The sequence below is a fragment of the Protopterus annectens genome, chromosome 3.part0 (genome assembly GCF_019279795.1).
Source record: "Protopterus annectens isolate FY-2018-M chromosome 3.part0, PAN1.0, whole genome shotgun sequence".
Taxonomy (NCBI): Eukaryota; Metazoa; Chordata; order Ceratodontiformes; family Protopteridae; genus Protopterus; species Protopterus annectens.
The window spans coordinates 1498814530-1498839448 of NC_056731.1; the positions used below are offsets into that span (position 1 = coordinate 1498814530).

Below are 24919 nucleotides of genomic sequence, written 5' to 3' on the forward strand. Positions count from 1 at the left end.
TGTAAAGTCTTTTTGGAGCCGTGCAGATATTCTTCATGTTTCACTGTTGCAGTCATTATATTTGGGTTATCTGCTTGCAGTAACCCTCAGTTGGCCTGATTAACAAAGTCTTGAGTCCTGCGTCGGTTGCTGTCCCTTCTTCCATGACGTCAGGTCATCAGGGGTATAAAACATGCAGCCGATGCCATTTCATCAGTCTTTCTTGCCGTGCAGTGCCCAAAGCAGATGCAGTCGCAAGTGCCGGACGGCCGACTCCTGAAATTTTTGTTTTCGAGTTTCAGAACCGAAGTCTTCAACTAAAGTACCCCATTGGGGAAACTTTTTCTTGCTCCTTACCAATGTCAGTAAAAGTAAATAATTGCATTACTTGTGGAAAGCAAATACCTCACAAAGATTTTCATTCGTACTGTATTCCTTGCCTAGGCCCTGACCACGACGTACCTTGCTGTCGCTTTTGTGCTTTATTTAATCAGTGCACTATCCGTCATCGGTATATTTTCTCTTCTAAATATTTTGGCTCTTGGTTTAATTATCCAGAAATGTCGTCGGTTAGCCATCTGACTACTGGGATTCCGAAAAAATGCAAAGATAAAGACAGAGACAGGCCGCCGAGGTCCAAAGCTGCTAACGACGCTTTTCCTAAGCCAGACGCCAGTTCGCCGGTACTCAGTGAGGTGCTTTTGCAGCCCCTGATACCCACTACTTCTGACTCCCAGGCCTCTACTGAGACCCATTCGGAGTCTGGTATGCCCCAAGATTCTTCAACTGTGGAACCTGCGGATGTCTCTACCTTGGATGGATCTGGTGCCGCTGTGCAGGCACCGGCTTCTGAGGGTGTATTCAGGCCTACGGACTTGCATATTAAACCGACACCTCCTTCTTCATTTAGGCCAAAATCTCGAACCATGCCTAAGAAACCGATGCCTAGGCCACATGCTCAGGCCTCTATGCCTAAAAAACAAATGATAAGAATGGCTGAAGATGTTATAACTCTAATCAATGGAAGCCAACCTCCCCCTTCTAAAAGACCTAGGACTGAAGTTGTTTATGAATCTTCTGAACAGGATTCCGAATTTTCTGATTCTTCTGATGATCTGGATTTGCCCTTATCTACTTATGAGGATTCTGATGCAGAGGACTCTATACCCTCTGCTTCCCCTGCAGAGGATTTTTCTTTTGTTGAGACCTTACATACTCTTAAGTGAGCATTTCCACTGGGAAAGCCAGGACTTTTCTAATTCAGAAAAGAGGCTTAGGGATTTCTTACTCCTGTCTCAGCATAGGCCTTTAGCTATACCTCCTGTACTAGACATTGTTGATGATGCCTTTTCAGAATCTAGTTTGGCCCCTGATTCTTTGCCTCCTGATCCCAGAAAACCTGACAGATATTACAGGGTTCCTGATTCTCATAAGTTCCTTTTTAAAAATCCTATTGCGGATCCAGAGACTAATTCACAGGGACCCAAGGGCATTAAGGCTTCTACTTCTACAAGTCCTACCTCCTCAGATAGAGACCCCAAGGCACTGGATAGATGGGGTAAGAAAATTTACACTTCTGCAACCTTGGCCATTGGGGCTTTAAACTGCCAGTTTCATATGTTAAAAATATCAACAACATGTTATTGGATTGCTTAAACAGAAAATGATGTTACTTCCTGACTGTGCTGAAAGTAAAAAATTACAGGATTTAATGTATTCTGCTGAACAGGTTGGAAAACCTACTTTGCAATGTGGATTTGATTCATTAGAGGCCTCTTCCAGGGCTGCTGTTACTGGATCTGTGCTCAGAAGACATGCTTGGCTTAAGGAGCAAGGTTTGCCTAATCATGTTAAAGCTAAATTGTTGGATGCTCCCTTAAATCAGGACCGCCTGTTTGGCAACAAGGCTGAGGAAGTTCTTAAAAAGATGGAAGATAAAGCTAAATCTGTGCAAACTATTAAAGATTTCTTACAAGTTCAGCCTCCTATATTTAGTAGGCACTTCCCTCTAAAAATTGGTCGTTTCCAGCCCCTTCCAGGTCTTTTCAAGCCAAACCCAGACACAGCAAAAACCCCGGGTTTCAGTCCCAAGGGACACACAAGACTAGGCAGTGGGGGGTTTCCGCACCCAAACCTGGGAGTAGTAAGACTTCCCCCTATGGAAAACTTTCTCAATTACTTGCTTTTAAAACTAGCAAGCACTTCCCAACTGAATGCTCCTTTAGGCAGAAAGATTGGTCTGCAGGCCAAAAACTGGGAACTCATTACCCAGGACAAATGGGTTTTAAATATAGTGTATCAAGGATACAGATTTCATTTCCACACATTACCAACACCAAACAGGTGGCCAGATCTACCCCCAAATCAGTGGGCAGAGGCCCAAAATCAAGTACTCTCTCTTTTAAACATGGGGGCTATTCAGTTGGTACCAGAAGAGGAAAAGGGACAAGGTTTCTATTCAAGGCTTTTTCTGGTACCCAGAAAAGGCAATGCATGGCGTCCTATCCTGGACCTTTCTATTCTAAACACCTTTTTGGTGATTCCAAAATTCAAAATGCTGACTCTTCACCAGCTGCTTCCTATGCTAGGCGAGGATGCATGGTTAGCAACACTAGACTTAAAAGAAGCATAACTTCACATCCCTATCAGGGAGTCTTGCAGAAGATACCTACACTTCAAAGCAGGCTACATGCACTATCAGTTCTGTCCACTGGCCTTTGGCTTCTCTACTGCGCCCAGGGTATTCACAAAGTGCCTAGCTCCAGTCATTGCATTTTTCAGGCAAAGAAGTATTCAAATATATCCATACCTGGACAATTGTCTAATTCAGGCAGAAAGCAAGGACATTCTTTTGAATCATCTGACCTTTGTTCAAAGGGTACCGACTTGTCTGGGGTTCACCATAAACGAAAAGAAATCCCACCTGGTACCCTGTTAACAAGTTATATTCCTGGGATCAAGCTTGAATACAACTTCCCAGATGGCTTTCCTCATGCCAGAGAAACGGATTAATTTGACAACTTACTTCAAACAAGTAGCCACAAAAACCCAGCTATCTGCAAGGCAAATACTGCAAGCCTTGGGTTTCATGGCCTCCTGCATTCTTCTAATTCCATATGCAAGGCTGCATATGAGGAAACTACAATGGTATCTCAAAAGCCTATGGTGTCAACATTCACAGGATCTGGAAGCAAGGATTCCTATCATACCTTGCCTACGCCTAAAGTTCCTTTGGTGGGCAGAGGCCTGCCACCAAAACAGGGGACTACCACTCACATTGCCCCCTGCTGCCCAAATCTTAACAACAGATGCATCAGACTATGCATGGGGGGCTCACCTGGCAGGGAAGTGCATTCAGGGTAAATGGAACCCAAGTCAAATGCACCTGCACATAAATCAAAAGGAAATGTTAGCTGTACAGAATGCTCTGACAGCCTTCAAGGACCACAGTCTTCTAGGACAACTAATGGTAAAGACAGACAACACCACTATCATGTGGTACATAAACAAGCAGGGGGGTACCCATTCGTACCCCCTCTCCAGACTAGCCATGACATTCTGGAACACAGCCTTGAGCTACAAAGTGAATCTAGAAGCTCCATTCCTGCCAGGAAAACAAAATACACTGGCAGACAGACTAAGCAGAAACCTCATGGACCCACACGAGTGGAAACTGGAACCAAAGATTTTCAACATGTTGAGAAGCAAGTAGGGGAGCGCAGATATAGACCTGTTTGCCTTCCCCCAGAACCATCAACTGGACAAATTTTGCACAAGGATTCCCCACAAACTAGCTTGGAAAGTGGATGCTCTATCCTTCAGCTGGAAAAACCTATCAGTTTATACCTTTCCTCCTCTGCCTCTGCTCTCCAAGGTACTACTAAAGATCAAACAGGAAAAGCAAAGGACAATTTTAATTGCACCAGACTGGCCTTGCCAACACTTGTATCCACTCTTGTGCAGTGCGTCACACTTGGCTCCATGGCACCTGCCTCAGACTCCTTCCTTGTTGTCTCAGCAGGCAAACCAGATTCTGCACCCTCCACTGCAAACCCTGAACCTAGCAGCCTGGCTAATTACCTAATCTCTCCTTAACCATCCCTCAGTAAACCTGTGATGCATATTATTTTAGGGGCAAGGAGGCCTAGTACTAGAAAATCTTATGCTGCAAAATGGAAAAGATTCTGAGCCTAGAACCAATCTCAAGGAATGAATGTAGCAGTGCCCAATTTACCACAGATTCTACAATACTTGACTGAGATACTTCAGAAGGGTTTGTCTTTTTCCTTCATCAAAATTCATGCCTCAGCTATTTCAGCTCATTATAACAAGCAGTTCCTCAGAGGGGCCAAAACTTTAAGGCCACCCAGGAGAGCTCCAACTCCAGCCTGGGATCTTAACTTTGTCTTGGAGAAACTCACTCTTCCTCCTTTTGAGCCAGCTGCTACTGCAGATTTAAAATTTCTTTCCTGGAAAACAACTTTCCTTTTAGCAATCACTTCTGCAAGAAGGGTATCAGAATTACAGGCCCTTATGGCAGTGGAAACTTTCATCATCTTTCATGCGGACAGGGTGTCCCTCAGAACCAATCCCTCCTTCATGCCCAAGGTGGTATCCAGTGTGGCTCTTAATCAGTCCATTTATTTGCCTACCTTCTTTCCTAACCCACAGAACAAAGGGGAACAAATGCAACACTCTTTAGATGTGCACAGACAGCTTAGATTCTACTTGGACAGGACTAAACCTCAAAGGAAATCTGAACAACTGCTGGTGGCATTTGCTGCAGGGACAGAGAGGAAAGCTATTTCAAAACAAACCATTTCAAAATGGATAGGCTACTGTGTTTATATCTGCTATAAGCACCATGGAAAACCTATCCCACAGGGTATCAGACCCCATTCAACCAGGGCTGCATCTACCTCTACAGCCATTCTCAGGGGTGTCCCTACTAGGGACATCTTAGAAGCTGCTACCTGGAGTTCTGTACATACTTTCACCAAGCATGATCATTTGCCAATTTTCTCTAAATCCAGAGCTGGTTTTGCCACTGCAGTCTTGCAGAGCCTTATAGCTGGTCCTCATTCTATTTAAATTCCTCCTCCCAACCTTAGCTTTGGGAATCTACCCAAATGTAATGACTGGAACAGTGAAACATGAAGAACATAGTACAGTTGTGTACACTTACCATAAATGTAGATGTGCGAGTGTATTCACTGTTGCAGTCCTGGTTACCCTCCCTCCAGCCCCCTTTCTTCTTTTGGCTATACCTCTACTCTAACTTACTATGCTCTCAAAGCTTTTTGGTGTATTTCCTTTTTTGTTGTAGGTATATCCTTATATTTTTAGATTTGATTTCTTCCCATTAGGGGGGCACCTGACATCTGGGGCAAGAAAAACTGATGTAATGGCGTCGGCTGCATTGTTTTATACCCCTGACGACCTGATGTCATGAAAGAAGGGACAGCAACTGATGCAGGACCCAAGACTTTGTTAATCAGGCCGACTGAGGGCTACTGCAAGCAGATAACCCAAATGTAATGACTGCAACAGTGAATACACTCGAACATCTACATTTATGGTAAGTGTACACAACTGTACTTTGCCATACCTGCAGGGACTGATTTATCTACAGATAAAATGTAACACTGCCTAGATATCAGCAAAGAAGAAATTTCAAGAAATTAAAAGAAAGTCAACTGGAAAAGAAAAAGAAAATAACATTGTCTTGGAAGCATCTTGCAACAATTCATCAAAAAGAAGTTCATGTTTCAGCTTTAGCACAGGAAATTACTTCCAGCAATGTTTAAAATAAGTGAAACACTAAAAGAATATGTAAAGTCAAGTAACTAATGGCTAGTTAAAATAGAATAAACTATAACTATCTATCCAAATGATCTGATAAAACCACAAAAATTGGTGGCTGAAATGAAGAAATGGCTGGCTGAACATGAGGCTTCTCAGGAGCATATGTTTCAAAACGTAGTAGTGTAAGAAGACAGAGCATATAGGTGAAACCTTAAAGTTTTTGCTGCACCAGGGAACCTGGAAAGAACAGACTGTATTAATTTTTATGAAACTGCATATAAAAAATGGACAGGTATTCCATAGCAGGGTTTATTAATTGAGAGTCCACATCATGTATATGCTTCTAATTTGGCCATGAGAAAGCAACCAATACTTATGTTAGTAAAGATGCAGTCAGAGCAGCAGAAAGAGTTTCTCCTAATAAAATTGTGGCAGAAGGGAAACTGTTAAAAACTGGGGACAGGAGAGTGTTTGTGGAAAATAATTATTCACTGTATACCAAGCAAAGGGAAGCAAATATATTCTGAGAATGTAGAGAGGCAGGTGTGAGATTCAATTTGCTGTATCCAGCTGTCTTAGTTTTCCTGGAGGGTCAAAGATAGGTTTTGATGCAGAACAAGCTGAGGAGGTAAGTTTATTCAACAATAGATGAGCCAGCAAGAAGTGGACTCTGCTTCTCACTGTTCTGACGATAACAAAGCCAACAGAATTTTTACCAGTGAAGCATTTGCCCATTGTTCCAAAAGAAAATGCTTGAAAGACAGAAAAAAGCACAGGAGGTGACTAGAAAACGAGTTCATTGAACACTGAACTTGAAACAGAGACTGGTGTTGGGAGATAGGAATGATCATAAAAACAAACAGGAGTGTGAAATTAGTGGATAAATGGCAGACTGTAAAGCATCAGTCCTACTGAATATAGGAATAGACATGAAATGTAGCTTTGCAAAAAGAAACAAGGCTGGAGTTTTGTTGATACATTAAACTGGTTAGGTGAACCGTAAAGCTTATACCCCACTTTGTTGTGAATATTTAGGAGGACATGGAAGGGACAGAAGTAGTAGTTTAATTGCATACTACAGCTTTGCATGGTGTGCAGTCAGGGATATTTTAAATATGAGGTTGGAGGAGTCTTATCAGTGACTGTGGTACTATGTTAAAGATATTAAAAGAGGAAAGTATATTTTCTTAGTTGTAAGGTGTCCAAGTTTTACATTCTAACAATGTAAGAAAGGCTTAACAGAATCAAGTTAAAGTTAATATAATTTATGATCTTGGGCTGCTGGCAGAACTGGATCATGATCAAATGGAGCCTTAGGCAGGGTAAGAGACTAGGCCTCTCCTCTACCACTACTACTATACCAATATCCCATTACTAGTCTGTTTTTCACCACTTAACGTAAAACACTGCTTATACCTATCAAGGTGCATAATATTTTCTTATTAAGTTTTACATTGGTCACAGAGTTTGGATTTAATTTAAATTTTTTATTTCAAATTTTATAGCAAAAACATTGATAGCCATTTGCTGAACAAAAAAAGTGTCATATTGAAAACAGACTTGGCATGAGCAACAGTAAACTTCTCTTCTTCTGACACTCAAATGCATTGAAAATACATCTGAAAACCTATTGAACTATGAGACACCTACTAGAATTACCCCCAGGACTACCCCCTGTACAACTAATGGACAGAGGCAGCTTCTAAATGCTTTATCCCATACATGCATCGCCTTTAGTTATCTATGGTATAATCCCAGTTATTCTTATTAAGGGTAAAATATAATTATCAATCATGGGATGGGTAAGGCCAGTCTTACACCATATTGGAATGGTTAATTCGAGCTCCAAAAGGGAAATTTGTTAGCCTTAAGAATGACCTACAAGGATAGCTAGCCTAGTACTTGCCTATGAACCTGTGAAAGATATGATAAGTACAAAATAAATTAACTCATTAACACCTGGTGACTGCTAGGAGTGTGTCTCTATGATCACCTGTTTCAGACACATAACTTGCTGTGTATCAAATGAGTCCCCTCTGTAAAAACACAGAATTTTAAATAAATGCTTTTCTCCCCATGGCAAAAAATGTATGTAGACAAACAAAACACATTCATCTGTTTGCAGACTGTATCAAAATCTACAAAAAATATTTTCTGCAATTCCCTACTGCTATCCTTGCACAGTCATTACTTGGAAGTATTTTCCTACTCCACTTCTATTGTACAAATGCATCTTTATTAAAAATGCAATTATTTAAATTTCCATTTTTAGTATGTACTGATCTGTGTAGGCATGCTCCAGTTGAGCATCTGAACATGAGGCAATATGCCGTCATATCAGTTGGTTGAAACAAGCCACTTAGAAACCTGTGTGATGTGGATATGATCCCCCACCCCATCCTCCTGTGGCTTTGGTCATTTCATTCCCTCAGGTTCACTCCTTAATGTTGTGCAGTGCAGTCTTTTCTGTGCCATAACAGTAGCATAATATTACAAAACTGATGATTCTTTTTTTTCCCTTTTTTTCTTTATTTTTTGTCTTTTTAATAACTGTGATGTGTGCAGCAAGGACATAGTCATAAGTTGCAGTGGGATAAAAATGCTAGGTGTGGAAAGCTTCTTGCTTTTTGACTGCCTGGTAAGAAATAATATTACTATGTACTATCCATGTCAGCCAATAAGAATGGTAGCTCATAATAAATACATACTTTTATTTCTGTTTACATGGCTAAACAACATTTACTTACACAGAAAATGTCGCCTCATTAGTTTGCATAGAATTAAAAAAATGAATGGTTGATACTTGTATGTTACTTGTACATATCTGTAGCAACTTCACAAACCAAATACCTGAGCACATTAAGTTATTATGCATTCGGGCATCTTTCTAAAGAATTAGAGTGAATTTTATTGAGTTAGACAGTATCTCAAAAAAAAAGTGCAGTCCATAGTTCTTTGTTTTTAAATAGGAATTTATTCTACAATGTATTATTGCACTAAGGAGTCAAGCTGCTAGGAAAGTAGGACATGTATGCTAACCACACCAGAATTATGCATTGATTTTATGCAATGTTCATCATTTAAACTGTTTCAATGGCATATGGGTTCTTTGCCTGCACAAACCCACTCTAGCAGCTTACCAGAGCTCAGAATCCATTTCTCTGACACTCTGTGATAGGGAATTGACTAAGCCCTTCCCATCAGGTGACGCTTAACTTTTGTCGTAGAAAGTCAAGTTGGTCAGTTTTTCAGTGTGTAGGACTCGCACAATTAAATCTTCTCAGCGACCTGCATTGCTGGATTACAGTTTCAAGACTCAGATAAGATCCCTTTGGGAACTTCCTTTCCTTTTTATTATTATATACTTTTGATTTCTTTCTGTTTTATTTAAAAAATAATTTTATATATATATATATATATATATATATATATATATATATATATATATGAAAATTCCGAACATCCGGAACAGCAAATTTTTTCTCAAGGATAAAAATCGCTGGGCCGGTTTCTGGAGTTTGCCGTTTCCTCCACTGTGGTGCGATCTCGGAGTTGGTATATTTAAGTAGTAGTAGTTTTTTAGTAGTATTTTAGTAGTATTAAATAATGTTTTAAGTTATTTTTTTTTTATTTATTTTTTTTTTTGCGAAACAAAAGCTGAAGTAGGGTCGATGAATAAGCATTCGCTTATTTAATATATACACACACACACACACACACACACACATATATATATATATATATATATATATATATATATAGTTTCACTTTATAATCTCGAAATACTAAAATATCGTATTTTAGTGTTTTGAGACTATAAAGTCGAAAGTGCAGTTACGCGAAACTCCATAATATCGAATGCAGAAATGTCGAATCAGCCATTGTTGTTGCGTTTGTGACATGCGTTGCGGTTTGTGGATTTAGCTGGGGATTCAGGTTAGTGGTGTACTTGTAAAGGTATTGGGTAGGTATTTTAGTGTGTGTGATGGTGAGTTTTATGTGTTGTGTGTTTAGTGCAACCTCAGATTTAGTATATATAAGTAGCGGGGGTGTGGGGGGTGCAGGGGGGCTTGCCATCCTGCTTATAGGTAGGGTAGGAGTGTGTGTTCATTATGTTGTGTTTGTGTGTGTTTTGTTTTAGTGTCAGTTTAGGTATATGTGTGCTTGTTTGTGTGGTGGTGTGTGTGTATGTGAATGATAGCGATTTTGAATTTTGCAGTTGTGGGTGTTGGTTATTTGGGCTTTCGGCTTTATAGTCTCGAGATATTAAAATTTGGTATTTTAATATTTTGAGATTATAAAGTGAATCCATATTTATTCATATATATATATATATATATATATATATATATGGATTCCCTTCACAAGCTTGAAGTTTAAAAACTTCGAATTGCAAATAGTTTAGGCCATATGATTGAAGTTTTGAAACTTCGAGCATTTTGAACGGAGATCACTGTATACCATGGAATGGCCGTTTTCCTCATTGTAGTATGATCTCGGAGTTTAACATAACATTTTTTTTTGTTTTTATTATTTTTTTTTTACAATTTTGAAGTTTCAAAACTTTGATGTTATGGTCTCGACCATTTGCAGTTCGAAGTTTTGAAACTTCAAGCTTGTGAAGTATATATATTGATGTGTGTGTGTGAGAACTTTTTTAAATATTCTTGCTATTTGCTACTGCTTTTAATTCCTCTGGGAATTCTAACTTACTGTTGTATTGTTTGTATGCTTAATGCTGCTTTTATGCAGTTATGGGGGTTCTCTAAAGCTTTTTATAGATTCATAGATTGTTACTAGGCTAACAACCCAGAGGCCTTTCTAAGCCCAGCTAAATTTTCCCGAAAGTATGATGTCTTGTATCCAAAAAGGACACTGAGGGCCAGGCATTTGTAAGTTACCTCTGTCCATAAGGGACATGGGTGCCAGGTCTGGTGCAAACTTCCTATTCCCTAAACCACTGGTCTAGGTTGCACTTAAATTGAGTAGTAGACAAGTTCAGCTTCACATGGATTGTAAGCCTTTTCCATAAGAGGGGGGTCTATGGAACACACATCTATCTCTCCAGCAGGTTCTGTTTAAATCTCAGATAAATTTCAGGACCCTAGACCTTGTATTTTTGCTACCGTTTGACTTATGAATATGCAGGATATTCATAAGTGTGGGGTTTGTTGATGCCTTGTAATCCAGGCATAGATTACCTCTCAGTCTATTGGAGACCGATTAGAGGGAAAGCGCTTTAATGCACGCTGAGTAAGGCAGGTTTATTAAATCCTGTATTCTTTTTGTAAAGAACCTCTGAGGTCCCTCTAGTTGCTGCATATGCCTGGTCAGGTACATACTGAATGCAGCTTTGTACTCTATTAATGGTCTAATAAGGTTAGAGTACAGTGGGATAATGACCACTTTGGACCTATGTGCCATGCCCTTACTTAAAAAGTTGCACAGCATAAAAGGGTCTCCTCACCACTGTAGCCACGTGGTGGTTGAAGGTTAAGGCTTCTGTCTACTTGCATAACAAAATCCCTCAGTACTAGGTCTACTTTTAGGGTTGTATTATCAACATGGTAATTAGCAGGGATGGTTGACTTCCCAAAGGGTACAGTTTTGCATTTCTTAGCTTTGAATTTAAGGCCATGGCTTTGACACCATTTGTTAGTCAGAGATGGGCATTCTTAAAGAATGCTAGTGTCTGCAGGGGAGTTGATAAAACCCCCAGCTTGCAGTCAACTGTAAACTTCATTAGCCATAAACCCTCAGTGTTTCCTTCCACTTCAGAGAAACAGTTGCCAAAAAGAGCCCTGGGGGACTCTGCTAGGAAATGGACTCTCGGTGGAGGTTGTCTCACCTATTTTGACCTCTTGGGTCCTACTAGTGAGCCAGATTGCTGTCCAGTGAGTGATAAAAGGGTTTACACCTAATTTAGTGAGTTTATCTGTGGTGTCAGTTGAATTGGTGAGTTTATCTGTGGTGTCAGTTGAAGACTAGAGACTGCCATGTGCAGAACCTTTAAGGTTCTACAATTGCTATATCCTAGTGCTAGGAAGGGTGATTTTAACAGTCATGTTGAAATGTGTGAACTTAAATGGATCATCTCTTTACAAGTGTATAGACAACCAGGACTCAACAGTGGAGTCTCCCTTAAGCCTTCACTGTTGAGTAAGAGTTGATTGCTTACAGGTTAAGTATGTTAATAATTGTTAATGGTGTAATGTGATTGGCTCATTGTTACAATGATTTGTCTTAAGTTTGTGAATTTTTAACATTGTTTTATGTTGGTCTGAAGAAGCAGTAACCCCGCGAAAGCGCTAACCTTTCTGAATAAATTTGGCTGCTTTTATTTTTATTTACACCTGTATTTCAGCTGGTTATTTTTATTAGCTCTTGCACTGTTTGGTTGGCTCACATTTGTTGTTTTTCTCATGTGCAGAACCTACTGTTTCTGTGGTTTTATCTGCTTCATCTAGAAGTTCTGACAGGATAATATTCAATTTTTTCACTTTTTCTTTATTTTTATGATATTATTTATGATTTAATATAGCTGTAGCTGTTTTTATCACCAAATTGCGATCTTACCACAAATTAATTATTTACATTTTCTGTGAAGAACTTGTAATTTCTGACAAGGGAATTTATAAGTCAATGCTTGCATGCTGTTTTAAAAGGTTTAGATTTTATTTAATGGCATTTATTTGATTTTTGTCACTATTTTTACAAGCTATCATTTTGTGGACCTAGGCAATGTGGTTTCTTTTGCACAGCTCCTACACATTGAATTAATACCTTAATATTTGTTTGTCGTGGTTGTGGCCAGACCTCATGTCGTACTTACCAGCAACACATTTCCCATGCTTAGTGTGATGCCCATGCCCTGGCCCAGTAATCAAGGAGCCTCAATCCTCACCACTAACACTATTGAGGGGTGTCCACATTGGGAAGGATAACAAGTACACACACAGTAAAGTACAATTTCCCTTAAGCGCACAGAGAAATCACAGTCAGTCTGGGGCTGGTTTCTCCCTTTATCTCCAGATCCTCAGTAAGACTCCCCACTGGCACAGCTATAGAGTAGGGTCCTTAGCCAGGGTCCCAAGCCAAGTCCTCCTAGCAGTCCCTCTGTCCAACCAGTGCTTCATGTCCCTGCCCAAGTAGCTGACAGACACACACACACACACACACACACACACACACACACACACACACACACACAGATATGAGTTATATACAAACGCACAAACACTCCTGGGAAAGGCTGGCACAAGTTCTCCAGCTATGCCCCCTTCTCTCCAGACTATAAGGTAGAAATCACTGCCACCAGGACCCCTACTTATCAGCTTCTCTAAGGCCATTCCCAAAGGGTGACACATTTCACTGTGTAATATTACTGATATCCAAATAGTAAGTGTGACTGAGCAGCAAGACTATTGCAGTGGCTTGGACAGTATCACTAAGTACTTGCAAGTACTCTACAGCTTAAATTATCTCTACACAAAACAGCCAGAGTTGAAAGGTTTAAAAATATTTAATAATAAAAACAGAAAACAAATCTTCTCAATTCAGCACAGTGCTAGTCAAGAGTTCAGAAATCACAGGAAAATGCTTAAAATAATACTGTTTGTAATGTCTGACACAAATATAGAAAACAGCTAGTCTAAATTTACTATTTTCTATCTATGTCTTAAAAGAAACACTAAAGTCTAAGATCCTACTTACATACAGACAGAACAAAGTAAGTGCTGGTGAGTGGTCAGTCCTGAAGACAAATGCAAAATGCTGTCCTTTCCTTCTGTCCTTAAATTGATAACACAGAACTACTGTCTCATTTGAGATTACATCATTCTTCTCTGGTTCCCAAGGCTAACAGAAACTTAGAGTTTAACATATCTTTGATCTTGCAGCTGCCAGGAGCCCGCAGCAACAAAAGACATTACACATGCAAAATCTAGCAATTAACTCTGGTCTCAAAACAATAGAAGGAATTCCTTAATCCAGACATTTATGTCCCTGAGCTGTGAGATCAAACAATCATGCAATGCTTGACTTATCAGCTTTTTTCCAGCAGAGTGCACTGTGGTTACATTTTTGAAGTTCAACATTTAACACAGTTTTCTTACATTTGTGAACAAGCCTGTGGATTACATTAATATAATTTTACAATGACATAGAATTATTTACAAAATTCTATCTTGCTAGGCTGGCAGCCTTCACATACCCCCAGGAGAACTCAAGCTAGTTTTTCAAGTGACCCTTGAGAAGCGTTGCTTGAGAAGGTTAGGTCTGAGTATACCGTACCCCATTCCCTATCTTGAGAGCCCATCTTCGTTGGCGTTGCTAACCTCACTGCGGTGCTGCACTGACGTATCTTATGCTTGCAACCCTAGGCTCCATTTTAGCAACTTGGCATTTTGCTGGCTGGCTTGGTGTGACCATGTTAGGGGATTGTGATCTGTAACTACAGTGAATTTTCTTCCATAGAGATAAGTCTGAAGTTGCTGCAATGCCCACACTATGGCTAGACATTCCTTTTCTACAGCTGCATAGCATTCCTCCCTGGGTTGGAGCCTACGACTGAGATAAACCACTGGATGCTCTTCTCCCTCTGAAGAAATCTGGCTAAGCACAGCCCCCCACCCCATGGTTCAAAGCATCCACCTGCACCACAAATTATTTGCTGTAATCTGGACTGGCTAACACAGGGGGTCCTCCCAAAGCTTCTTTAAGCTTCTAGAATGCCTGCTTACATCCTGGGGTCCACACTACCTTATCTGGCCTGTTTTCTTTGTCAGTTCTGTGTTTCAGGAGCAGCTGTGGTACTATAACTGGGGACAAACTTTCTGTCGTGCCCTGCTGGCCCTAAGAATGCCCTCACCTGCTTTTTGGTAACTGGTGTAGGCCATGCCTGAATGGCTTCCACTTTGGCAGATTGTAGCCTGATCTTACCACTCCCCACTCTGTCCCAGTAGGAGACCTCTGCCATATCCACCTGACATTTGCTAGGGTTAATGGTCAACCCTGCCCTCTGTATTGTGCCCAACACCTCCCTGACATGTTGAAGGTGCTCTTGCCAGGGATGGCTGCAGATGGTAATATCATCTAGGTAAGCAAAAGCAAACCCTCCTGCTAGGATATGACTTGCCAGCATCTGGAAAGTCGCTGGGGCATTTTTCATCCCAAAGGACATCTTTGTGAACTCATACAAGCCAAAAGGAGTCACAAAGGCTGACTTCTCTCTAGCACTGGGAGTCGAGGGCACTTGCCAGTAACCCTTGGTAAGATCAATGGTGGTAAGATACTTAGCCCCACCCAGCTGTTCTAGGGGCTCATCTGTCCTAGGCATGGGCTAAGCATCTGACTCTGTGTGACTATTTAATTTCTTGTAGTCCACACAGAACCTGGTGCCGCCATCCTTTTTTGACACCAGCACCACTGGGGAGGTCCAGGGACTGTTGGACTCTTGAATTACCCCTAGTTCTAACATTTCCTATATCTCCTCCCTTAGAGTCTGTTTAACTCTCTCAGGCACCCTATAAGGGCCTGCCTAATAGGCCTTTGGGGTCCTGTATCCACCTGGTGCTGTACCAGGTGGGTGCACCCTAGTTTCCCAGTGAACTTGTCCCCAAACTCCTGTAACACTGCTTGGATTTCTCGAACCTGGATAGGAGATAGCTGCTGTGACATTGTTACCCCTTCCACTGAGGTGTCAGTCCGTGTCTCACTGAGATCATCAGTCACCAGATCTCCCTCAGACTCCTCCTGCAGTCTATTGCAAATACTCAGCACAAGGGCCTCTCTATCATGGTAAGGTTTCATCATGTTAACATGGTACACTTTGCACTCCTGCCTAACAGTTCTACCGTGTAGTTAACATCACTTACCTTGTTTACCACCTTGTAGAGTCCCTCCCAGGCTGCTTGCAATTTGTTGTGTCTGACAGGAATGAGAGCCATTCCCTTCTGCCATACAGCATACTCTCTAGCTCGAGCATTCCTGTCATACCAGACCTTTATCTCCCATTGGGCTTCTGCCAGGTTCTCCTAGGCCAAGCCCATAAGTTCCCTGAGCCTTGTCCTGAGGTTTAGGACATATACCACAACAGACTCTTTGTGAGATTCACACTCACCTTCCCACTCATCTCAAATTAAATCTAGAGGTCCCCTCACCCTATGCCCATACAGCAACTCAAAGGGTGAAAAACCTGTAGATTCCTGGGGAACCTCTCTGTAAGCAAACAACAGATGGGGCAAATATTTGTCCATCTCCCTCTTAAACTGATCTGCAAATGCCCATAGCATGGACCTGATTATAGATTTTAACCTCTCAACAAGATCATTAGTGTGGGGATGGTAGGGGGTGGTCTTTAGGTGCTTCACCCCACAGTACTTCCATAGGCAAGCCAGCAGGTCTGACATGAAATTGGCAACTTTGTCAGTCAGTATTTCTTTTGGGAAACCTACCCTGCTGAAAATCTCTAACAAAAGATTTGCCACCTTTTCTACCTCAATGTAGGACAAAGCCACTACCTCAGGGTATCTTGTGGCATAATCTATTGCCACTAGGATATACATTTTCCCTGTAGAACTTGGGATACTCAGAGGCCTCACAATATCCATAGCTACCCTCTGAAATGGCTCCTCAATCACAGGCAAAGGCATCAAAGGAGCTTTCACCTTGTCTCCTGCCTTGCCTACCTTTTGGCACTGTTCACAGGTCCTGCAGTACCCTGTTACATCTCTGGAAATCCCAGGCCAATAGAAGTTCTGCATAATACATCTCTTTGTATGTTTTATGCCCATATGACCTGCAAAGGGAATATCATGGGCTATGGCTAGAAGCGCCAGACAGTAGGCTCTAGGCACCACCAACTGCTGTATTTTCTCACCTTCTAGCCCTCCCTCAGGGGTCCACTCTCTGTACAGTAACCCTTTGTCCCAGTATACAGATTCCTCCTTCCCTTGAGAATCAGGTGTGTCAATAACTACCTGCCTCAGGCCTTGTAATGTAGGGTCTTTGTAACCCTTCCCAGCTCCCGTTCCACAGGAAGTCTGGCATCCTCTGATAGTGGTGCCTTACTGTCAGTCTGGGTACTACTACTCACCTCTACCCTTGCAGTCACTCTGTCCAAGGGAACATCAGTACCCACAAGCAGATGTGCCTCACCTTCAGTCTCACAGCTACAGAGTAGCTCCCTCCCTGAAGTAACCACCTCACCAGTCCTGGCTGCAAGTATGCAGTCTGTCTGGGTCTCCCCCAGGATACCAGACCCACATGCTTGTTTCAAAGCCTGACTGCATGTAACTGCATTAACACATAGTACTGCCTCATCTAAATCCTTCCCTATCAGGACATCTGCAGGATGGTAGTTTGGTACCCCAGTTGTCTCAAGACAGCCTTCTATTGGCATTTTGTCCTTCCCACTTACTGGCTATCTCACCTTTTGTTCCCCACCTTGCCTCTGTGGACATCTATATGCCACATGGCCCCACTGGTTGCATTCAAAACATTTAACCCTAGGTCCTGGACGTGTACCTAGACTAGTGGCTTCCCCTGCTACTGGCAGATTCTGTTTGGGCAGTCTGGGCTGCCCACTATGGGTTGCTTTAGACCCATAAGCAGCACTGGGTGTCCCTTTCCTGTGCAATGGCCCTGCTTGCTCGGTATAGGTCTCTCTTCTTCCCCAACTCATCTGAAGTAGCACATTGTCTGTCAGCTAACCAGATCCTTATGTCCTCAGGCAAACTGCTATGTTCTTGTTCCCTCACCAAAAGGTCTGCCAGCCCTTCAGAAATAGTGACCTGACATCCACTCACCCACCTATGAAAATAAGTGCTCAATTCAGCAACATATTCGCACACACTTTCATCTGACTTGCGTCTGTATTCACAAAACTTTTTCATATAAGTTTCAGGTGTTAGATTAAAATATTCTATCAAACAATTCTTTACAGCATTATAGTTAAAACAGTCAACGTCAGATAATTTAGTAAGTACATTTACAGCTTTACCATGGAGTAAGGGGATCAGGAACCATACCCAGAGGGAGGCTTTTGTCGACTTCATATTGTTTACATACCCTTTCAAACATATGAATGAAATTATCAAAATTATCCCCTTCTGTAAACTGCGGAAGAAATTTACTGACCTTTTGTGCTTCTGGGGTCTGGTTACTCCATTCCCCATTGCCTCCATGACTTTGGCAGAGTCAGCATCTCCTTTTCATGCTGCCTCTGCTTCTCTTTCTCCTCAGCTTCCAGGCATAGCAGTTTCTCATTTTCCTCAGCCTGTAGACGTCTCAGTCTCTCTGCTGCTTCTGTTTCTAAATGCCTGGCCTGCAACTCAAGTCTCTTTAGCTGCAGATGGATTTTTAAGTCCTCTGCAGAAAGGTTGAGCTATCCATTCTTTGAGTGTTGTACATCTCTATGGCAAGTCTGATCACCCTCCTGCTGTTTTCTGATGCATCTGTGACCAAAGCTGCAATCATGTCTGCCTTAGTCAGGTTTCCATGCACCAGTCCCTTAGCCTGGCACATCTCAGCCAACTGGCTCCTTGTCAGCTTGCCATACTCCTCTCCTGACATGCTTGCCTGCTATCCCTGACTAAGCTAAGAAAATAAATAAAACAATTGTGATCTGAACTCTGAATATTCACTGCGTGGCTGATTTAGAGTACAAAAACACCTTCAGTGATCACTGTACACAAGCTACATGAATTCACTATCCACACCACTACAAGGCAATTGCCAACCATTTAATATGTGGTGTGGATATCCCACCACTGCCAACCAGTTAATATGTGATGCCTGTGCCTTGGCCCAGTAATCAAGGAGCCTCATTCTGCACCACTGACACCAGTGAGGGGGGGGTCCACATTGGGAAGGATAACAAGTACACACACAGTAAAGTACAATTTCCCTTAAGAGCTCACAGAGATCACAGTCTTGGGTCTGGTTTCTCCCTTTCTCTCCAGATCCCCAGTAAGACTCCCCACTGGCACAGCTATTGAGTGGGGTCCTTAGCCAGGGTCCCAAGCCAAGTCCTCCTAGCACTCTCTCTGTCCAACCAGTGCTTCGTGCCCCTGCCCAAGTAGCTGACATACACACACTTTGAGATATGAGTTATATACAAACATACATGCACTCCTGGGGAAGGCTGGCACAGGTTCTCCAGCTATGGCCCCTTCTCTCCAGACTATAAGGTAGAAACCACTGCCACCAGGACCCCTACTTACCAGCTACTCTAAGGCCCTTCCCAAAGGGTGACCAATTTCACTGTGTAATATTACTGATATCCAAATAGTAAGTGTGACTGAGCAGCAAGACTATTGGAGTGGCTTGGACAGTATCTCTAAATACATGCAAGTACTCTAGAGCTTATCTACACAAAACAGCCACAGTTGAAAGGTTTAAAAATATGTAAGAATAAATAATAAAAACACAAGACAGATCTTCTCAATTCAACACAGTGCTAGTCAAGAGTTCAGAAATCACAGGAAAATGGTTAAAATAATACTGTAGAATAGTCTGAGATAAATATAAAAAACAGCTAGTCTAAACATATTATTTTCTATCTACTTCTTAAGAGAACCACTAAAGTCTAAGGTTATACTTACATACAGACAGAACAAAGCAAGTGCTGGTGAGTGGTCAGGTCTGAAGTCAAATGCAAAATGCTCTCCTTTCTTTCTATCCTTAAATTGATAACACAGTACTACTGACTCATTTCAGATTACATCATTCTTCTCTGGTTTCCAGGCTAACAGAAACTCAGAGTTTAACATATCTTTGATCCTGCAGCTGCCAGGAACCCACAGCAACAAAAGAAATTACACATGCAAAATCTAGCAATTAACTCTGGTCTCAAAGCAATAGAAGGAATGCCTTAGGTTCATAGGTTGATACTAGGCTATCTGCCCTAGGGCATTTATAAGCCTAGCCAGAGTGTGTTTGGCTTTCGTCATCCTTTTAGATTAGTTGACTGTGCCTCTGTATAGTAGGTCACATAAGATAGACAGAAGAGATCCCAGGGGTAAACCTACAATCTCCCATCCACTCATCAAGATTTCTCTTGAAGAGGGTCATTGAGGGGCTCTGCCTAACATGGACTGGGATTTTGTTCCAGAGTGAGGGGAGCCTCTGGGATATGAATCTGTCCCTCCAGCATGTCCTATTTATTTCTGTGCTGCGGTTTAAGTCCCTGGAGCGTGTAGCTCTAAGGGATTTGGATTTCCTGAGGTGGAGCATGTCCATTAATTCTGGGTTGGACATGGCTTTATACATCAGGCACAGATCGCCTCTGAGTAGGCAGTAAGCAACCGAGTAGAGCTGGAGTTTCTTTAGCTTAACTGCGTAGGGCATCTATTTGAATCCCTTGATCCTCTTGGTGAGGTATTTTTGGGGTCTTTTCAGTTGCTGCAGGTGTCTGGTAAGGTACATCCCAAATGGGGCATTGTATTCAATTATGGGCCTGATGAGTGATAAGTAGAGGGGCACAATGACCTCTCTTGATCTAGATGTGAACCCTTTCGTGATAAGGTGGGCTATATAGAAGGTCTTTCTAACCACTTTGGCAACGTGATTGTCAAAGGAGAGATTGCTGTCTACTTGGGTCCCCAAATCCCTAATTACTTCTTCATTACTTAATGTTTTACCACCTATGTGGTAATTTGTGGGCACTTTGTTTTTCCCAAAGGGGATGACTGTGCACTTTTTGGCATTTAGCTTTAGGCCATGGCTCTGGCACCAGTTATCAGTCTCTGGGAGACCCTTTTGGAGGATGCTTGTGTCAGTCGGCGAGTTGATTATGACACCCAGTTTGCAGTCATCTGTGAACTTTGGTCAGCCATAGTCCTCCCGTGTTAGCCTGTACCTCAGTCCAGACATTGTCTCCGAGGTTTGAGATCAGTCATACAATGCTTGACTTATCAGCTTTCTTCCAGCAGAGTGCACTGTGGTTACATTTTTGAAGTTCAGCATTTAACACAGTTTTCTTACATTTGTGAACAAGCCTGTGGATTACATTAATATAATTTTACAATGACATAGAATTACTTGCAAAATTCTATCTAGCTAGGCAGGCAGTCTTCACACTTAACAAAACTAATTTCACAGCATCATCACCCATTTTAATTTTTTGTGTCTTACAGGCAGCTTTATACACTTCAGACTCTTTGATGAGCTCTTTTAACTTTGAGAAAATAATTTTACTTGCTGTGTATGCATCAGCCGCTTTATTTTATGTTACTGCTGATTGTACCAACAATCTGTCCCTTTTCTGCTCATTTTTGGTAGTACATATGATTATTTTTATGCAAATAAATCATGAAGCAAACCAATGCACACCCTGTGGCTCAGTTCTTTAATTTGTTAATATAAACATTGACAGGCTTAATGGGCCTTGTGAAGGTATTGATAAGCTTAATGGGCCTTATGATGAGCAAATTATGTATATAGAGAAGGTTTTTGTTAACTCATAATATATCTGAAACTTCTGCCTCATTCTAGCAATACTCTTCATCTCTGTCATTAACACCTACGTGGTGCAGAATGTCACACCACTTGGAGCCTGCATACATCCTTGCCTTCCAGAGCATTTTCTGAAAAAAAAAAAATCAACTTAAAAAGCATAAAATAAACAAATATAGTTTGTGAACAATAAAAGCTGTTTAAAACTGTCAAACAGCAATGTTAATAGTAAAAAGTAATCATAACAGAGATACTAGTCAATGTAGTCATAGTCCTTCTGTAAATACTACGTTGGTAATTCACTCAAACCTGGAATTATATTTTTTGCTAAACTTTCACAGATTTTATTATCCTGGAAACTATGCAACCTTCGTATATACTGTCAGTACACATTTGTTAACCAGACATAAGCTTTCACGTGACAGGTAGAAATTCCACTCTGACTGCATATTTATTAAGACATTGACAGAAATATGAAGACATATGCTTGCTTGTATAATTATCAATATAAATGACACTTTTGTTAACTAGACAAGCTTTCACATGACAGCAAGAAATTCCCCCATGATACATATTTATTCTATTTACAGAAATTTGAAAAAAAAATGCTTACTTGTATAATTAGTAATATAAATATCACCGAATATCACTCAGAATGTTCAACTTACAATGCAAATATCAATGACAGTTTTCTTCAACATCTAAGGTTTAAATGCATATGAAAATGTTACTTATTTTCATAGTATAGTTACTAACAATATCTCCTCTATGATGTGGTATAAATGGACATTAACAATGAATTGGCTTGTCTCCCACCATAGTGTTTCACACCATACCCCTCAACATCATGCAGATCTCTCAGTTATAAAAATATGAACATAAATATGAAATATGAATAATAAGTAAAATATGAACATAAATCTGAATAATAAGTGGCAAACCGTGCTTACTTTCTCCACTGCAGTATATCATGTATTAACAATCTTAGAGTATTTTTTATGTAATCCATGCCCTTTCTAATACTGCGTATTATTAGCAGGTAAGTTGCTTAGTTAAGAAATTCATACCCAAAAAAGTGCTGGACACAATAAAGAGCTATGGATGTTAATTAGAAGCATACAAAAGGCATTATAGGCTTGAATGAGTTGAAAGTCATATATATTAACTTTTATAGCTTGTTCATCCATGACGTGCAGAAATGCAGCTTTATTGAACATTTTATGCTTCTTGAATATTCTTCCAAAGTCAAAAATAGCTCACATTTCTGGATCTATAGTTTTCAGTTCTTAGACAAATTACCATTTTAATAGGTGTTTCTAGGTGGCTACACTTGAAACATTTCTCAAATGAAAGACTGAACAATTTTATTTGTGATCAATTTTGACACTGTTTAAAATTTGCTATTCAGAAATTCACAATTAGTGTAACAGTGGCAGATTTCATGTAGCCAGCTTCATCAGCATCTACTTTTAAATTGTGTTTTGCATTGATATAGGACACCAGACCACATGATGTACATTCAAGAATGCTGACAGAGACTGAAAACACCAGTCTGTAAAACAGGTCTATATTATAAGATCGAAACTTTAGGTACTCGAATACTAAGCTCAATCTGTAAATATCGAAAGCTGAAAACCGCAAACGGCCACTTCCACACAGTGAAAGAATTTGCTTGACCGTATGAAAAAAACAAACTTTTAAACCCAAATCAAGTGGGGGACTTTGCACCCCACACCCCCTAACTAAATATACCAACTCCGAGCTCACCCTACATTGGACAAAAGGGCAAATTCTGCATAACGGCCAAGCGAATTCTTTCCATGACGAAAAATTTGCATAAGTGGCCGTTTGCTGTTTTTAGCTTTCGATATGTACAGATCGAGCTTTAGGTATTAGAGTACCTAAAGTTTTGATCATATAATAGAGACCCTCTTAAAGCTATACACAAAACTTGTATTCCATGAGTATTGGAATGGATGTTCATTCTAGGGAAATATGTTGCAAACGTCTTTCATTTGTTTTCCTTTGCCATTTAACTTTTCTTACTCTTATATTCTCTTCATAGTCTCTAGGCAGTTCTCTGCAAATTGATATTCAGAGGTTCATAGGTTGGTACTAGGCTATCGGCCCTAGGGCCTATACAAGCCTAGCCGTAACAATTCCCTGGCTATTTCTTCCCACACTATTTACTTCCCTGGACCCCTGTCTAGCAGGTCAGCTGACGTGATCCCCGGGGTGAATCTCCTTTCTCCCATCCAATCATCAGTGTTTCTTTTGAAGAGGGCCAAAGAGGTGCTCTGCTTGACATGTATGAACAGTTTGTTCCAGAGTCTGGGGAGTCTCTTGGTCAAGAACCTATCCCTCCAGCATGTTTTGTTTATTGTGATGACAAGGTTTCGATCCCTGGAGCATGTGGCTCTGAGGGATTGGGATTTCTTTAAGTGTAGCATGTCCAACAGCTCTGGGTTTGGCATGGCCTTGTATGTTAAGCAGAGATTGCCTCTGAGTAGACGATATGTGACAGAGTATAGCTGTTTTTTTTTAAGGCAGTCAGCGTAGGGCATCTACTTTAGGCCTGTGATACTTTTAGTGAGGTATTTCTGCGGCCTTTCCAGTTGCAGATGTCTTGAGAGGTACATACCAAATGGGGCGTTGTATTCTATAATGGGTCTAATGAGGGATGAGTACAGTGGGACAATTGCCTCCTTTTTTCTGGATGAAAAGCCCTTAGTGATGAGGTGTGCCACATAGAAGGATTTCCTGACTGTTGTGGCAATGTGGTTATCGAAGGTGAGACCACTGTCCACCTGTGTCCCTAAGTCTCTTATCACACTTTCGGTGTTTAGTGTACTGCCACCTATGTGGTAATTCATGGGTACATGTTTTTTCCCAAAGGGGATAACTATACATTTCTTGGCATTGAGCTTGAGCCCATGGCTCTGGCACCAAGCATCTGTTTCTGTAAGGCCCTTTTGTAGAGTATCCACATCATTTGGGGATTTAATAATGGCTCCCCGTTTGCAGTCATCTGCGAACTTTGTTAGCCAGAGTCCCTTAGTGTTGGCCTGTACTTTAGAGAAGTAGATGCCAAACAAGAGCGGTCCCACGACTGAACCGTGTGAGGTACTCCACTTGTCTGAAGCTGGATTTGGAGTCGGCTACTTTTACAGTATGGGTTCTGTCGGTAAGCCAGTTGGCAACCCATCGAGTAACATAGGGATTAATGCCCAGCTTAGTAAGTCTATCTATGATTCCAGAGTGGGGGATGGGTTAAAGGCCTTTGCAAGGTCCAGATAGGTTGTGTGGACTGCCTTACCCTTGTCCACAGTTCTGGAGACTTATTCGAAGAAGTCAATCAGGTTCAGAAGACAGGATCGGCCTTTCATGAACCCAAACTGGGTGGGGTCCAGGGTTTGAAGGTTGCCAATGTCTTTGTTTATAAGTTCCATGATAATACTTCCCATGGCCTTGCAGATCAGGCTCGTCAGACTAATGGGGCTGTAGTTCCCAGGATCCAAGGTGGATCCCCCCTTGTGGAGTGAGACAACTGTAGCAGTGCGCCACTCAGTGGAACGAAGCCTGAGGTGAGGCTGTGATTAAACATGACACTTAGGTGAGGTGCCAGTTCATTTTGTAGTTCATGTAATGCACAGCCCGGGATGTCATCTGGTCCCATGGA

The 24919-nt window shown here is 41.2% G+C and overlaps 1 protein-coding gene across 1 annotated transcript in view; it reads left to right on the forward strand.

Annotated features, from left to right (window-relative positions):
* The window catches only part of ATP6V1H (ATPase H+ transporting V1 subunit H), a gene marked incomplete in the record, with an annotated part of 1920819 nt that overhangs the window by 1172015 nt on the left and 723885 nt on the right, over positions 1-24919 (forward strand).